General features: G+C 40.5%; 1 non-coding gene and 1 pseudogene across 1 annotated transcript; one reads left to right on the forward strand and one right to left on the reverse strand.

Moving 5' to 3' along the window:
* Nucleotides 1–850: 850 nt before the first annotated feature.
* LOC134477871 (14-3-3 protein theta-like) lies at nucleotides 851–7594 on the reverse strand (annotated as a pseudogene).
* A 6998-nt stretch (nucleotides 7595–14592) lies between these two features.
* LOC111754655 (small nucleolar RNA SNORA2/SNORA34 family) lies at nucleotides 14593–14729 on the forward strand. The gene has a single exon (XR_002789337.1). It is a non-coding gene; the product is annotated as a small nucleolar RNA SNORA2/SNORA34 family (small nucleolar RNA).
* The last annotated feature ends 3946 nt before the right edge of the window (nucleotides 14730–18675 follow it).

Genomic DNA, 18675 nt, shown 5'->3' on the forward strand with positions numbered 1-18675 from the left:
AAGAAGAAGATCCTATCCCCAGCAGGTCCTTGCCCACATGCTGCAGGACAGAGTTATTATTGGTCCAGACACAGAGCTCTGGGGCCAGTCTTTCTGGATCCGTACATTGGTCCTAGCTATCTTCTGCCAGTGGTGGAAGCAGTCTGGAGACAGTACAGGGTGTGCTCCTCACATCTCCTTGTTCCCTGGCAGCGCCATTTTAAATCAGAGCCAGATGTGATGGAACTTAGCAATGAAAGGATGGTTGGGTCAGAGTGCAGAAGAGTTAGGAAGCCAAACACGGCATTTGGTGCGCATTACATGCCTGAATCTGGTTTTCTTCTTTCAAGGTTGGGCTGGCCTTGAGCTGTCTAAAGGACAATCACAACAGCAACAATAATCTCATCCAGCACAGTGTCTGTCAAACTGTGCTGAGATGCACTCATTCTAGCAGATATGCTGTTGTATTTTTCCTTCAATCAGATGTTGTTAGTACATTTTAGATATACGTAATGATCACATTCATCCCAGAGAATTTGTACTTGTATGTGATATAACTGGATTATTTTTTCCCATTTCCCTACTGCCTTCCCTTCAACCCCTTTCCCTCCCCATTTATAAAAGCTTTGTTTGTAGTTTTCCTTCCTTTCTCAATTTTTTTTTTACTTTTCCCTTCTTTCCTTTCTCTTTCATATTGCTTTTAAAAAGCAGAGAAATTCTTGTATATTGACAAAAAATATTGCCTATGTACGTCTCTTTGGGAAAGTTATAATATAGATCAGCACAGCAGAGAAATCCACAGTGAAGAAATGCTTTGAATTTGCTTTTCCTCCTCCGTGTATCTGGCTCATAAATGCATTTTAATTCCTTTTACCTACCCCTAGTTAGTGTTTGGATCTGAAGTGTCCTCCGAAGCCTTGTGCATCACCAGGCTGTGGTGGTGCCAAGAAGTGGGCTTAGTGGGAGGGAGATACCACGGAGTGCGTGCCCGGGAAGGGGATTTTGAGGTCCCGGCCTTTTTTCTCTGCCCCTGTTTCTTCCTCTCCTCCCCTCCCTCCTACTCTTCTTCTCTCTCCTCCCTCCTCTCTCCTCCCTCCCTTCCTTTCTCCCTCTCCCCATTCTGCGGGCCATGAGGTAAACAGCTTTATTCCTCTTCCTGTTTCCACCATGCTATTCGGCCTGCCCAAAGGCCTAAGAGCAGCCCAGCCAGGACACCATGAGCTAAAACCTCTGAAACTGGGGGCCAAAATAAGCTTCCCTTCTTTTAAGTCATCTCAGTTATTTTTGTCACAACAATGCAGTTGACTAATACACAAACATCCCTTTTTTATTTTTATTTTTTGTTTTTATAAAACATAACTTTACATAACATTACTCTGCACTTACACAGGACATAATATCCTCACTAGGCTTTTTGGGGGGCTACAGTCAGTCATTAGCAATACACAGTCATGGGAAACTCTCTAAGGAATAGACAAACTGGGTCACCCTCTCACACGCGCTCACATGGAAAAGTACTAAGGTTTTAGACCTGGGTTCATGTACCTTAACTTATTTCTCCTTCCTAGTGCATTAAGAAAGGACAGTGCTTGGATCCTGGCAGCAACATGCTACGTCTATTACATAGTAAGGTGAACACCAGAACCACAAGGGCAGAAAGTGTAAGTGAACTTTTACTGGGAAGGGAAGTTATTAATTTAAACAGCAGCAAACACAGGTGAAGAAGGAAACCTCCGTTGTCACAGACAGACATGACCCATTCAAACTCCATAGAGGAGGTTTTTCAACTTGTGACCACGCCCAACCTCAGCCCAGAGGTACCAAGCATTTTCCCATTCTATCTAATACTTCTAGATGCCCAGCAAAAAGGAACACAGCAGGAAGATGGAGAAGTTGCCCACTGAAAGGAAACCCCAAAGAAGAGAAAGGAGGGAGTGTAGAAATTAAGAAGCTCTGTAGAACACTCTCTAAACTGTAATTAATTACACTGTCATCAAATCTCCATAGTAATGCAAAACATAGTCACCGCAGAACCGGCTCAGACGACTTAAATACACACTTTAGTCCTCTGCCTAAGTGTGGGAAGTTACTTATGTTTATATGAAAGGAAGTTATTAAGACTTTTCTGCAGCAGTAAGTGCACGTCAGGAAGGCCAAGACCACCATGAACTGAGGAATAGAGTTTTCTGAGCTGCAGTGAGAAGGGCATGAGGGCCACCTACACACACACACACACACACACACACACACACACACACGCACACGCACATGCACACACACTTGGGTTCTTTGCTATACAGAATCCAAGTGCAGTACAGAATGGAGATGTGTAGAAAGGGTTCTTGCAGGAGGAAGGATAACAACCTGTGTGTGTTTAGTCCTGGACCCTTCTGTCGTGTCACACTCTTATCCTGCGCTGTCCGATGTCCACGGTGTTAAGCAGCTGCCTGAAGACAGTGCTGTCTTTGTAGCAGTCTTACTCAGTGTATCGAGCTCTGTTAAGGCCTCATCAAAGCTTTTAGCCAGTGTGCAGACAAGCTCAGGGTACTAAGAATTTCATGGTAAGGTATAGAGAAGTTAACAGCCAGCCCAGGCAGATTGGTGTGTGGACCGCATCTCCTTGCCTATCTCAAATGCCTCTTGGTGAGCTCCCTGGGAATTATCTACTGTTTGTTTCCATCACTACGACACGTAACGTCAGTGAGGTAATGGAAGTAATCTCCCTTCACTTTCAGATAGAAGACTTGACTTCCTGGATTAGTTGCTATTAAATACCTGTTCAGCAATTTCAGGACCACAGCTGTGACCCCATTTTCTTCCAGTAGTCCCTAATCAGCTGTAACTTCTTGTCAGAGGTGTTGGTTTTCTGCTCGATGCTCCAGATGATGCTCCAGGCTGACCGGCAGCTCTCAGCCATGTTCCTATAGGCCACTGAGGGCAGGATGTTCTCCTCACTGGACAGCCGGCACCCTGCTCGGTCACCATCTTCATGCAGTGGCCATATCCTCTCAGTGCTCAGCCTGCTTGGCCGGCTTGGCCTTCCAGGTCAGCTCAGTCTTCTCCATGGTGCTGGTGGCTGTGGGGACCTTGGGGCCAAGAGCGAGGCCAACAAGGGTGAGAGGCCGACCCAGATCCGCAGGAGTCCACCTCTGGGGCTTCTCTCCTCTGGCTGCATCATGAGTCTTCTATTAGTTTTTTCCTTTGTAATTTTTTCTTTTTTTCACACCCTTCATTTTAAAGTCTATGTTTTTAATACACTAAACACAGGCTACTGGTATGATAAATAAATAAATCTTATGCAGGACTATTTTTATAAGATCATTTTAATCAATGTTTTTCATTTGACACACATGAGGCAGCAAGACGACAGGAATAATTCTCATTTTACAGATGAGAAAAGTGAGGCTGATGTGAAAGTCTGGGGGTGGCTGTAGCACAGGAGCTGTTAAAATAAAGATGCCCTTTGGTGGTTTGTAAACCTATTTATGATTTATTTTTCAGGCAGTGTGGGCTCCCGAAGTCCTGTAAACCTAATTGCAATTCTAATCCTAAGTAGTGTGGATAGAACTGTTGTTTCAAAAGAAAAGCAATAAACTCTAAGGGCTGTTAGCATTGAAGAGCTCCAGAGAGCAGCAGCCAATGATGATCAGCGGTAGAGATCGGCACCCAGTCAGTCAGGGGTGCCAGCAGCAGCAGTGATCACCAGCTGCTGTGTCATCTGTTGGCATCCTGCACTACCTGGTGACATCAGGACTAGCAGAGCTGTCCTTTGCCCATTTACAATTTCCATCTAAGCAAGCAAAAGAATCCTAGGCTGACTGGCAACAAAACTGCATTCTCAGTAGGGAGAAAGGACAGTCACAGCTTTTATGACAGGAAGCCAGGGAGGGCTGGAGACCTCGAAGGAGATCCCTAAATGGTTTATGACATCCCACTAATGGTTCTTGGGTTGATGGCTCGTGATCATCCTGATACTTCCCCTTGAAGTACCCCATCACCTTCACCTCCATCCACGTGGAGAGATGATTCCTCTTGTATTGAAGAGACTGGATGGGGTATGGAAAAAAGCCCACCTAATAGTTTGATTTGGCCCACGGTAATTTTCAAAGGCTATATCTTCTCTCGGTGGAGATCAAGGGCACACAGCTTGTTTAGCAAGGCCTTAGGACCTCAAAGTCTGTAATGCACAAATGTTGCTCAAGAGCCCAATGCTGAGAAAGGGCCATGACCTTCCATGCACAAAAATGCATCCTCCTCTCTCTGCTGTAAAAGAGAGATCTTGGCCAATTCTGTTTAGGGAACATCACCAACGAGATGGAGGAGAAAAATACATATGGCAGATGCTGTACCCTTGTGGTGGTTTGGGGTCTGCATCCCAGAGTAGCCCTGTAATCTTCATAACAATGGGTTCTCTCTTCTTGCAAGCAGTGGTGGAACAAATTCTGCATACTTGGGTCTTGGGGCATCTTATATTTTATCCACTCTTTAAGGCCTTGAGGTACTTAAAAATATTCAGCCGCTGGGCAAGGGTTATGCCCAGGCCAAAAATGTATATACATATAGTCTGAGATAAGAGATGATTTTTTTAAGCATTGGAGACATGAAAATAATTCTATCCTGCCAACGCTATGTAGCAACTTGTTTCATTACCTATAGTCACGGAATATACATGTATAGCCTAGAAAGACACTGGATTAGGTTAAACTACAGAAGACAGAAACAGAAAAGAAATGATTTAGGGAAGTAAGCAAAGATCAGATACTGTAGTCCAAATATTGACTACTGTAATCCAAATATTGTAATCCCTTTTCTAATGTTCCTCACAATTTGGAAAGTTATATTTGTAATCCCACTGAGATGTTATTGGAATCCCAGAAAGTTAATTCTAATCTATCACCTCCAATGCAACCCACAGTGACAGTAAAGACACTAAGACATATTCAAAGTTAAGGGCAGCCCAGGAGCCCTAAGCCCAATCCAAGTGAGATGTGCGGACAGAGGCCCTGATCCAAGGCCTCTCCCAGAATTTATTATCTTGTGAAGAAGGAGGTGCCTTAAGGTGGAGGGACAGTGTGGATGGTGAATAAACATATTTGGATCTTTGAGGGTGGTGAGAAGAACATCTTTGCAGTATGCAAGGAGGTAAGCAGAAAGACCAGTCTTCATAAGTTGATTGGGCTAGTATGTGAAAGAATTTAGGAGGCTCTTGCTTCAGTTTCTGATATGTAAACTTTTGTACCCTGGAGATTCACAGCCTCTTACTTTGAGATGTGTACCCAGTTGACATTCCTGGAGCTGAGTGGCTCTGCCACCCTGCTGCACTCAGATCTTTTACAGAGAGGAGCACTATGCAAGGAAACAGGAGACTGTCAGACCCACTTTAAAGATTATATATCAGTAATTCTGCTGGCCTTCTTTTTACTGCTTAGAGCCAATTGAAGAGAGAAGGAAGTACCATAGCCAGCTCTGTGTATATCAGTATATGGAAACAAGACTGGATTTAACTGTTACAGCAACTGTTCTGCATTCAAGGAGGGGCACACATGTAGTCTTCTGCAGTCAGAGAATTAATTCATTAAACATGTATTTACTGAGTTCCTACAGAGATCGAGCTCAGAGTTGGGGTTCAGCATGAATAGAATGTGCAGAATTCCTTTCTCTTGGCAATTTGCATTGCCAAGAGATTTCAAGGATCTCAAGACAGAGAGAAATATACAGAAGAGTCCAGGATCATGTTGTGTAACACAGAATAATGGAGATATATACATAATCAGAGACGGCCACCCTAAGGAGGTGACATCTGAGCACAGACCCGGGAGGCTAAGCCATGCAGATACCTAGAAGAAAAGTACTCCAGAAGCAAGGGGACACGAGGCACCAAGGCCCTCCATATGGGTATCCATAAGCTCGCTGTCCCGAGAGCAGCAAGGAGACCCATGCGGCTGACAAAGAGTAAGCGAAGGGGAGTGAGAAGGAACCGGGCGCATGAAGCCACTGGGACCAGATGATGTGGAGTTTGAACTTTAAAATGGAAGCCAGCATCGGGTTTTGGACGGAGGACTGACAAGATCTGATTGTTTCAACAGGATCACATGTTTTCAGTATAAAAACCGACCTCAGAAAGGAGGAGACCCAGTGGGTGGACACTGAAGGTGGAGATGCTGGTGGCTGGCTTCCCAACAGTGACAATGGACTGTGGTGAATAATTATCAGAATGAGATATATTTTCAAGATAGAGGATGGAAATTGTACTGTTCAAAGATAACTGTACCTCCAGATACCTCTTTGGAATGTTGCCACTCCAGGAGAAAGGGAATCAGGGGCCATCTGACTGGACTACTGCTATTTAATGAAAGGAATTGGGGAAGAGGACTGTTGGAGTCATTGAGGGAGATAGAAAAGGAATTTTTTATTGTTCTCATGGAAGGATTTATAGAATTCAATTCTGTCCTTAAAACGAACCATCATTCATGAAACACCTATTGTGCTTGTACAGATGTCATTTCTTGAAAGTCTCTGTTAATGGTTTAGTTACAAAAAGTCCCTCAATAGTCTTACATGTGTCTGGCTAGAAAGAGAGGATGTCTGGGCATGACGCGGAAGGCTGTATTCTTGTCCCTATCCCCGCTCCTCCCTTCTCTGCTTCCTGGCCACCATGATATGAACAGCTTTCTTCTACTAGAGTTGATTCACCGACTGAACTCACTGAAACTGTGAGCTGAAATAAACCTCTCTTCCTTTCCACTATGGGTGTAGGATATTTTATCCCAGAAGTGAGAAAGTAACTAAAAGAGTCTCACAGTAACCTCACAGGTGTTACTATTTTACCTCTTAGTTACAGAAAAACAAACAAAAGCTGATGAAGACAGCTGACGTAACTTGCTCAAGGCCATAGGGTTCCAAGGCACAGCCAGACACACACCCCGAAGTCCTGTTTCCCTGAAGCAGAGCTGCATACCAAATGGAAATGGAACACAGGTAAAGGGGCCTTCCTCTACCTAAGGCATGAGGATCTGGTCACTGTCCTCTAAGGGTCAGTGGCAGAGCTTCTTAGTCCTTGAAGGGGAACAGAATGATCTAAGCTTGGAAGGGATCTTGCAGACAGATTCTGATAGCCTGGCCTAACACAGTCACTTCCAAATTTGAGTAGCTGTATAAATGAGGGCAAATTACATTTTCACTCAGCAAGACTCCAGTGCCTGTTCCTGCTGGGAGCTGCCAGCAGGGATGTTATCCTGTCTCCCTGAGCCTGAGAGCCCGTTCCAGAATCTCTGCTCCCCCACCACCTGGAACCTCCCTATCCCCAGCACTGATGTCCAAGTCCCCCCATTTTGTCAGATCAACTGTCCCCCGTTTGCTGAGCCTTTGCTAAGAGAGTCGTGCTCCTTCTTGGGAACTTCCCTCAGTGAATTCCATGCTTTCCATCCCCGGCACTCGGAAGGCAGCGTGCTTGGCAGTAAAGGAACCACACTTTACAACAGGGAGCACCTGCTTTGCATTGCTTCTGCCACTCATGAGCTGAAGGAGTTCTTTGGACTCCAGTGAAGCCATGTCCCTTTCTGGGGCTCCGATGGAGGCTCTGAGATGGACATTAAGGATCCATGGACAAAGACCATCTAGAACTCAGGACCCAGCCCTCCCTCCCCTCCCTTCCTCTCAGGACTCCTGATCAGGTTTCCTTGTACAATTCAGCAGCTCAGTGGAAAGGAAAGGCTGCCTTATTATTATGGTAAGAACTAAGAAGTTAAAATGGAACTTTAAAAATGAGGAGTTTTAAAGCTAAGCTGTCTTTCCAGCTTTCTCTGCTGAGAACAACCTCCAGCTCAGCCCTGGCGGCAAGGAATTTAAATCAGAACCAGAATTTTTGCATTTTTCTGGGCCTGCTTTGGACCAAACCCTAGCTGAATAGATATTTGCTTATTTCAGGGCTTTTGTTCTACCCTCTCTATAAGTTAAAGCACTTCTGTCTCTTGAGGAGAACAGCTTCCCTCCAAATTTGTTCAAATTGTGAATAAATTTGTTTTTCCATAGCTATGGGCTTTTCTCATCCTTCTGATGGTGGACAGGTGAATGGTACCAAATTCTAGGCTCTAGCTGGGCCCCCTTAACAAATTCTGGCAAAAGCTGAGCGAGGGAATGTGGATAGTCCTGGAGGCCAGACAGGGTTGCCTGCTTTCTCTCCATGCAATCCGAGATGATCAGACCGTCTTCGTGCCCCATCTGTCCCCAGTCCAGGGCTAACAGTGAAATGATGGGAGAGAACCCAGACCTAAGTGAGCAGCCTCTAGGAAGTATCCTGACCATACGTGCATGCAGAAGAAGAAAATGACACGTGCTGGATGCCAGAGGGCTGAGCAGCATCCCTTTGCCATGCTTGGACACTGTTTTGTAAGTTGCAACATTACATATTTTATCCCCGCCTTGAGAAAGCGACTAACATCATAAGATCAAAAGGAAATATCACAGGGAAAGTGCCTGGCACACTGCGCACTTAAGGAATACTGGTTCTGGCCTCATCCCACATATGGAACGTATAGACACACAGGCCACCTTACTGATGCCTGGACTGGAGACGAGAGGGGAAAGGAACACTCATGAGAAAAAGCGTACGATGGACAGGAAATCAAGACAGTGCTTTTCTGACCACTATGCTGGGGATGGGGAGTGGGCAGGCTATCCAGGACAAAGCCCCACAGACAGCATCCCTCTTCTGCTTCAGGTACCTAATATCCGTTCCTGTTTGAACTGGATGAGAGATTGACAGTTTGACTGGCTGGACTTCCTAAATCCCAAAATGAGAGACTTTGTTAATACCCGAAACAGAGAGCAAAAGCTATGATTTCTGCTTGAACTATAACCCAAAGGGAAATGTGGTAAGACTCAGGGAGAGCCAAAACTTTGCCATCAACTGGTTCTACTTGTCTCCTTTTTATATTTTCCAGTAGCTCTTCAAAGCAACAGAAATTCAGACCTACTATTCTTGCAATACAAGAGTCAATCCGAAGCACTCTCTTAATGGAGTCTTCCTCTTAAATAAAATACTATATTTCACTGTTTGTCCCACAGAAAACTCTAAATTTCTTACCAAACACTTTTTAAAGAAGCATGTTAAAATATAATACAGACAAACTGAGGACTATATGGAAACAAGGGTGAGAAAACTGAGGACTATATGGAAACAAGGGTGAGAAATAGGCAGAGTTGCAAGAGGCTGAGTCAGCGCCATCTCTGCAGCTTTCTCAAGGAAGGGATGGGACTGGGGCATCCCCAGAAACCTCCATTCCAAGCCACGAAGACTTCTTTGTGGGACTTCTTGAGTGTCTTAATTTTGCTTTCATTGTTGTAACACCACAGTTTAAAGGAGAGGTTTATTTTGGCCCACGATTTCAGTTTATAGGTTGCTGGTTCCAAGACAGAAACGGCATGGTAGGGGACACAGTAGAGGAAGGCCGCTCATGTCACGGCAGCCAGGAAGCAGAGCCAGGCACAAGAATACATCCTGTCAGTGGTCCACTTCCACCTGGCCCCACCTCCTCACTGCAAGGCAGCTCTAACACTCCCCTGAGCCAACCATCTTCAAATATATGAGGCTTTTGAGATACATTTCAGCTCCAGGCCATGACAGTGAGTCTTGATGACATCACCTGGCTTCCTTAAGAGCAAAAGATCAAAGAGCAAGAACCAGGAAGACACCTTTTGAAGACCGACTTGTGGGAGCTATAAATCATCATGAGGGCTGAGTAACCAAGACCAGCCATACTTACAGAGAGGAAGTAAGCTTCCCCACACAAAAGGAGTAGTATCAAGGAATTTGTAGATGTACTATGAAACCTCACCTTTTTGCATTTGACTTTTTTTTTTTTTTTCTCTTTTTGAGCCAGAGTCTCGCTATGCAGTTCAGCTGGCCTTGAGATCACCTTGTGGCCCAGGCTGGTCTCACACTCGCAGTTATCCTCCTGCCTCAGCCTCCTGAGTGCTGGAATTACAGGTATGTGCTACACGCCCATCTTGACTATTCCAATTTTCTTCTGGGTGCATTCCTTTTCATGGGCTCTGAGATTCCTTATACAGGTAGATCCCAGCATCATCCTACTAGCCCTCCCAAACTGAATGCCATTGTGCATAAGAACAAACTCATACCCAACATCTACTTCCCTGTTCTTTTGATATCTTGTGTTTCAGAAATGAGGCCAAACACTCACCCACACCTAGATAGAAGAAAAATAAGCCACGTTTTCTTTCTGGTACCCCTGAAACTAAAGACACATAAGGATAGTCCAATCTCATCATACATCAGATTCCCAAAGGGCTTGTGAAAACACAGATTTCTGACTTTCTGCCCCAAGAAGTCTTGAGAGTTGGGTAAAGAGTCTTGACTTCTCATATGTTTGCATGCCAGTTTGAGATAACTGCTCTGGAGATTAAGGGATTAAGCAAAATAAACGTACTTATAATGACTGAATTACTGAAACACTTAACTGGATAGTCATTTTCAGAACATAATTGAAACTTACAATTTTCTAGGAAATCCTATTTTGTGGTTATATTCTTGTAGTCTCTTCTCCTTTTGCTTCTCCACTCGGACCTTATTTTTAGATTTTTTGTTTATTACTATATTTCACTTTATTGGTACATCATTTCTCAGAATTGAGGCATACTGGAGAAGACCTGAAATTAAAAAATATAGGAAATTAAAAAATACATTATGAATTGAAGCCAACATTAAAACATATCTCACTGCTTTTTGTTTCTTACATGTCCCTCATTTCCTCTTTAATTCCCTCCCTTTTATGTCAGTTTGTATCTGGACAGTGCTTTAAGGATTTCACAAACTCCAGGCAACTGATAAGTGGTAGCATCTAACATGTGACTCCCCTCCTAAAGTAATTTTCTATTTTTATTCTGCCCTATTTCAGTCAGTCTGGGAGATTCCTGGAAAGAACATGTGCTAAAAGCATTTTCATCTATGTTAGTAATTGTCTCTATAAATAGATAATTTGTTCTAAATTTTTTTGGATCATTTTCAATCCTATTTGCCCCAGTTGAGTCACATTGCCAAAGAAAACTGAAATTATTTACATTTACTTAGCCTTAGCTTGTTAGTCAAATGTACAATTTTAAACACACCGACAGAAAACTAACCCAGTCAGACAATAAAAAGGAAATTAAAAGAATGAAGAAGCTTATAAACTTATGAGACAACATTAAGAAAATGAATATTTGCATTATGAGAATTCCAGGAGTCGAAGGAAAGGGGAAAAGGACTGAAAGTTGATTCCAAAAAATAATAGCTTAAAATCTTCCAAATCTTTAAAGATCAAAGTATTATGCAAAAAGATATAAAAATTATAAATTTATATGTTTATATGTATCCAACATGGGATCATTCAAACACATAAAGCAAACGTCAGCTCTGAATGTAGAGCTAAACCATAACAGTAGTGGCAGTAGTAACAGACTTTAACACTACACTTTCATCAGAGGACAGGCCATCCAGAGAGAAAATCATCAAAGAAACATATGAGTTAAACCATACTACAGAGCAAATGGACCTAATAGATATTTATAAAACATTTTATCCAATAGCAGTAAGAAAACATTTTTCTTATCAGCACATGGGACACTCTCCAGGACAGATCATGTGATTAAGTCTCAATATACTTTTAAAAATTGTAATCATGCACCATATCTTTTTAAACTACAACAGACTTCCAGGGGGAGAACCAGCAGCAGCTCCTGATATCCCCGTGATATCTGCGCAATGTTGGAACTTAGGACACTGTGAAGCCAAGCAAGCATCTCCCCTCCCTGGTAAGTGGTGGCAGTGTGGCAGACTGAAGCCCTTCCAGGGGGAGAATCAGCAGCAGTTCCTGAGATCCGCGCCATGTTGGAACTTAGGACACTGGGAAGCCAAACAACCAGCCTGCCTCCCTGCTAAGCAATAATGAACCTACTGATGCATGGCCTAGAGTCAAACATCCCACTGAAGCTGCAGTAACAATAGGAACTAAGGGTTAGCTTACATAAATCCCCCTAGGCTAGTCAGTCTAGGAAGAATATAGGACTCACCTAGCAGGCTATGGAGGAGATTGGAAATAATCTCTCAGGTAAAGAAAGAAATGACAACCTTAATAAAGGAGTTGCTTAGCATAGCTAGAGAAAACATAGATAAAAAAATGTATAGGAGCATAGCGAAATGATGAAAACCTTGAAAGAACAATGTAAGAAAGAAATAGAATACATGAAATAAAATTCAGAGATATCTAGGATATTAAAAATTCTATTGAAATCTGGCAAAACTTCTTGAATGAAACTGAAGATAGATTTTCAGACCTTCAAGACAGAATAGCAGCTAGCAATCATGAGAGGAAAAAACTTTTAAAAATAACAAGGGATCATGAACTAACAATTCAATAGCTTCACCATGATGCAAAGAAAAACAATATAAGACTGACAGATGTTACTGAAAATACAAGAGTCAACACAATTGGCATAAAAAGTACTATTCACCAAAGTAATAGCAGAACATTTCTCAAACATGGAAAAAGAATCTGAAACACAGATAAGTGAGGCATGTAGAACTTCAAACAGTCATAAATAAAATAAATCTATGCCCAGACATATAATAATTAAGATCCCAGAAATTCAGCATAAAAATAGAATATTAAAAGCTATTAGAGAAAAGACACAACTCATCTATCAAGGAAAGCCCATTAGAATCACAGCCAACTTCTCAACAGAAACCCTCAAGTCAAGATGAGCTTAGAGTGAAGTATTTCAGGTCCTGTAACAAAACAACTTCCAACCCAGATTGACTTACCCTGGAAAACTATCTTTTAAAATTGACAGAGAAATAAGATACTTCCATGAAAAAAACAACTGAAAAAATTCATGATTAGCAAACCAACACTGCAAAGAATACTGAAGGATACTCTACAAAGAGATAAAGCTGACCATAATTTCAAGAATAACAACAGAAAGAAACTGCCAAGCAAGACAAGCACAGAGTAGAGAATCAACAACAAGAAAATAACATGACAAAGGTAAGTCAGCACCTAGCAGTTATAACTACCAATGTAAATGGCCTCAGTTCACTAGTTAAAAGAAATAGATTGACAGAATGGAGCAAGAAACAGGATCCAACACTATGCTATATACAAAAAACACATCTGACTCAAAAGGAAACTCAGAGACCAAAAGTCAAAGGACAGAAAACAATATTCCATGTGACAAGAACCTAGAAAAAAGCAGGAGTAGCTATTCTGTTTGCAGACATGTGAACTTCACCCAAAAATGGTCACAAGAGATAAAGATACTTGTTAGGGGGAAAATTCAAAAGGAAGTGATAACAATCATATTTAATATATGTGCACCCAATACAAGTGCACCCAACTATATAAGACAAATACTAATAGACATGAAAAACCAAATACACAATAATGCAATTATAATGGAGGACCTTAATACACCATTGTCACAGAGATAGATCAACTAAAAGGTTAGCAGAGAAATAACAGAACTGAATCAAACCTGTGAACAAATGGACTTAGTAGATGTTTATAGAGTGCTCCACCCAACAATAGAATATATAGTCTTCTCAGCTGCGCATGGAACATTCTCCAAGATAAACTAATATTAGACCACAGAACATAATTAAGTAAATGCAAAGGGATTGAAATTATTCCATGCATATTATCTAACAATAGTGTAATAAAACTGGAAATAAATGGCAAAAGTAACTCCAAAACCTAAATAAATACATGGAAATTAAATAACATCCTCCTAAACAACTAATGGGTTACAGGTGAAATTAAAGAAGAAATTAAGCAATATTCACAACTCAGTGAAAATCCAGATACCACATACCAGAACCTATGGAACACAATGAAAGTGGCCCTAAGGGGGAAACATATAGCAATGAACTGTCACATCAGGAAAACAGAATGAGCATAAACAAACAACCTAATGCTGCACCTCAAGTTTATAAATAAGGAAGAGCAAGTCAGGCCCAAAGCTCAGAGAAGGGAAGAAATTATAAAGATCAGAGCAGAAATTAATGCAATTGAGACTAAGACAATAATACAAAGAATTAATGAATCAAAGAGTTGAAAGAATAAACAAAAATGATAAGTTCCCACTAACTTAATCAAGAAAAGGAAAGAAAAAACTCAAATTTATGAAATGAGGAATGAAAAGCATCAAATTACTATAGAACCTGTGGAAATTCAGAAGATCATGAACACCTACTTTGAAAATCTTTACTCAAATAGGCTGGAAAAGACAGAGAAAATGGACAGATTCCTAGAAATGTATGAATTATCAAAGCTGAATTAAGATATAAAAAATTTGAAAACCCAATATCAGCTACTAAAATTGAAAACATAATTAAAAACTTACCAACAAAGAAAAGCACAGGTCCTGATGGATTCATGACTGAATTCTACAAGAAATTTAGAGAAGACTTCATGCTAATACTCCTCAAACTCCAGTGAAATTGAAAAGGAAGCAATTCTCCCTGACTCATTCCTGGAGACAAGTATTATCAGAGAAAGACCCAACCAAAAAGGAGAACTACAGCCAATCTCCCTAATGAACATCAACACAAAAATTCTCCTGGCCCTGTATCAAGGCCAGCAGCTTCCTAATGCTGTTGGTTTCAAGTAGGAGCCTAAAGAGATGTCCTTCTACGGTCTGTTGGCCATTTCAGAACTTGGGCAGTGAAATGGTCAATTCATTAGAAAGAAACAGCTTGAAGCAACCCCCCCCACCACCACCATGAGCGGCTGTGAGTGTGGCAGGCTCTGGAGGCCCAGGATGGGAGCCACCAGCATCTACTGGGACCTGCACCATGCTAGGTCTTGGAGCACCAGGAGACCAAGCAACCCTCCCACCCTGGTGAGCGGCTTTGAACACAGCAGGCTCCGGCGACCCAGTACAAGAGCCACTGGCGTTTACTGGGACCTATGCCATGCTGGGACCTGGAGCACTGGGAAACCAAGCAACCCCTCCCCCCTTGCCTGTTTTGTTTTGTTGAACTTCAATATACATGAAAGTACGGGCAGCTATTTTGAAGAGAACAAGAGACTCTATGACTTCCCTGTTGTCTGGTTTTGAAGACCTATAATGCTTTCCTCATTCTGTTCGGATCAGTTTTATACTATGTTGTTTTGTATGAAATCTCTGTATGCAAAGACATGGACAAATACTTGGAAGAAAACAAGAGACAATATGATAGTAAAGATCTCAGGTTGTCTAGCTTTGAAATTTATATCTCTTACATTGCTTTCTTGTGTCCTATTTTGTTCTGTTTTGTTGTGTTTAATTTTACCCCCTTTAAAATAAAAATTTAAAATATTATCAATAAAATACTTACAAATAGAATGTAGCAAATCATCAAGAAGATTATACACCATGACCAAGTGGGATTCATACACAAATCAATGAATGTAATACACCACATTAACAGAGCCAAAGACAAAAATCACACAATCATCTCAACAGATGCAGAAAAATATTTGATAAAGTCTAATGCTTGTTCATGATAAAAAACATTATAGAGAATTGGAATAGATGGTATCTACCTCAATCTGATAAAAAGCCATCTGTGACAAATCAATAGCCAATGTCATACTAAGTGGACAATAACTGAAATCTTTCACTCCAAAATCAGGAACAAGACAAGGATGTCCACTATCACCATTCCTACTTAATATAGTTCTGGAAACATTAGCCAGAGCAATTAGACAGGAAAGCGAGAGAGAAATAAAAGGAATAAAGACAGGGAAGGAAGAAGTTAAATTATTGTTATTCACAGATGTCTTGATACTCTACATAGAAGACCCTGAAAACTCCATCCAAGACTACTAGACTAAGCAAATTCAGCAGTGTAACTGAAAATAAACTCAACACTCAAAAACCAATAGCATTCCTGTACAAAAACAACAAACTGACAGAGAGAAATTATGGAAATAACATCTTTCACAGTAGCATTGAAAACAATCAAATACTTAGGAATCAACCTAACAAAGGATGTAAAAGACCTATACATTGAAAAATACAGCACTCTAAAAAAGATGATAGAAGAGGATGTCAAAAAATGGAAAGACATTCCTTGCTCCTGGATAGGAAGAACCAACATAGAAAAATGGCTGTATTCCCAAAACTGTTATACAGATTTAATGCAATCCTTGTCATAATATCATTTACATACCACACAGATCTAGAGAAAACATTCCTAAGATTCATTTTGAAACTGAAGAGACCTAGAATAGCAAAGGTAATTCTGGGCAACATAGGCAAGGCAGGAAGCATGAAAATCCCTGACTTGAAGTTATACTACAAAGCTACTGTGATAAAATCAGCATGGTACTGGCAAAAAAAAGAAAAAAAGCAAAAACAGACCTGCGGATCAGTGGAACAGATTAGAACATGCAGACACAACTACAAAAAGACTTGGCCACCTTATCTTTGACAAAGATGCTAAACACGTTCACCAGAAGAAAGACAGCCTCTTTAATAAATGGTGCTGGAAAAATTGGCTTTCCATATGCCAAAGACTAAAACAAGATTCATGTCTAACACAATGCACTAAACTAAAGTCAAAATGGATCAAAGATCTAAACATCAAGATGGAAACACTAAATCTACTGGAAGAAAAAATAAGTAGAAATCTTGAAGACATAGGGGTAGGCAAGGAGTTCATGAATGAAATGCAAACCACACAAGAAGTACTTGAAAGAATCAATAACTGGGATCTCATCTTATTAAAAAGTTTTTGCACTTCAAACAAAAATCACCAACAGAGTGAAGAGAAAACCCGCAGAACAGGAAAGAATTTTAGCCAGCTGTCTCTCAGACAAAGGACTAATATCTAGAACATATAAAGAATTGAAAAACATCAAGCCCCCCAAATTCAAAGACCCAGTCCAAACATGGGCATGTGAGATGAACACATACTTCTCAGGTAAAGAAATACAAATGGCAAATAAATACATGAAGAAATGTTCAACATAACTGGTCATTCAAGAAATGCAAATTAAAACAACACTGAGATTCCATCTCACTCCAGAAAGAATGGCTGTCATCAAGAAAGCAAACAGTAACAAATGTTGGTGAGGCTGTGGGGAAAAAGGAATGCTTCTCCATTGTTGGTAGGAGTGTAGACTGGTGCAACCACTGTAGAAATCAGTGTGTAGATCCCTCAAAAAACTAAGATTGGAAGTTCCATTCAATCCGGCTATTCCCCTTCTGGGTATTTTCCCAGAAAAACTGAAAATATCATGCCACAGTGATATATGTGCAACCATATTCACAGCAGCACAATTTTTAATAGCTAAATCTTGGAAACAACCAAAATGCCCATCAACTGTGGAATACAAAAGATGTGATATAGGGGCTGGGGATTTAGCTCAGTGATTTAAGTGCTTCCCTGGTAAGTGCAAGGTCATGAGTTTGATCCTCAGTACAAAAAAAGAAGATGTGATATTTTTATACAATGGAGTATTGCTCAGCTATAAAGCAGGATAATCTTGAGGCTTTTATAGGTAAATGGGTGCAACTTGAGACCATATTCATAAATGAAATAAATCAAACTCACATTTATAAATATCATATTGTCTCTGTAATGTAAAAAAAGAAAACTGAAAGAATCATGAGAAGCAAAACATACAATAGATATTGTGATAATGAAAGGGAAAGAAAGTGCTCAAAAGGACAGAACAACTGGGTTAAGAGCAAAGGAGAAAAGGAAGGGAAAAGATTACATGTATGTAGGTATACACATATATGTGTGTATGTATACATATACAAGACATGTAACTATACTACTAATCTCGGTTAGTTCATCAAAAAGAACAGTTTGTGCTTTCATTGTTTGATCATTTTTTATGCCTAAATCTTGTAACCTGAACAGTTACTTCTAAAATAACAATATGCAATACATTAACTAGTGTTAATTTCCTGCTATTTTGTTAGAAAATATGTATCATTTGTATCCTTTTTTTCTGTTCTGCTTTTTAAAAAGACTCTCAATAAATTAAGTACAGAAGGTACATACCTCAAAATACTAAAGGTCATTTATGAACAAAGCACAGCCAATATTATACTGATATTGAGAGAAAGGTGAGACTGAGATCTGAAAAAAAAACAGGAGTGTCCACTTTCAGCACTCTTATTTAATATAGTACTAGAAGTCTTAGCAAGAGCAATTAGGCAAGTAAAAGAAACAAACAACATCCAAATTATAAAGGAAGAAGTTAAATTATTCATGTTTGCAAATGACAATATTCTATGCACTTCTCAAAAATTTATTAAAACTTATAAATTAATTCAATGAAGTTACAAGATAACAAAATCAACACATCCAAAACAGCATTTTTGTTTTGTTTTTTGATGCCGGGGATCAAACTCATGACTGTGCATTTGCCAGGCAGGTGCTTATGCCACTAAGCTAAATTCCAGCCCCAACAGTAGCATTTTTATATACTATAATGAACTTGCTGAAAAAAAGAAATTAAGAAAGCAATCTCATTCACAATAGCTACAAAAAATAAAATATTTAGAAATGTGTTTACCAAGAAAATGAAAGTTCTTACAGTGAAAAATCACAAAACATCAAGGAAAGGAATTCCAGTAGGGGAACACACACACATGTGCACACACACACTTATGAAACATATCCCATATTCATAGATAGGA

Source organism: Cavia porcellus, unplaced genomic scaffold (genome assembly GCF_034190915.1).
Source record: "Cavia porcellus strain 051 isolate PalLab524CR breed Dunkin Hartley unplaced genomic scaffold, mCavPor4.1 scaffold_10, whole genome shotgun sequence".
NCBI classification, from domain to species: Eukaryota; Metazoa; Chordata; class Mammalia; order Rodentia; family Caviidae; genus Cavia; species Cavia porcellus.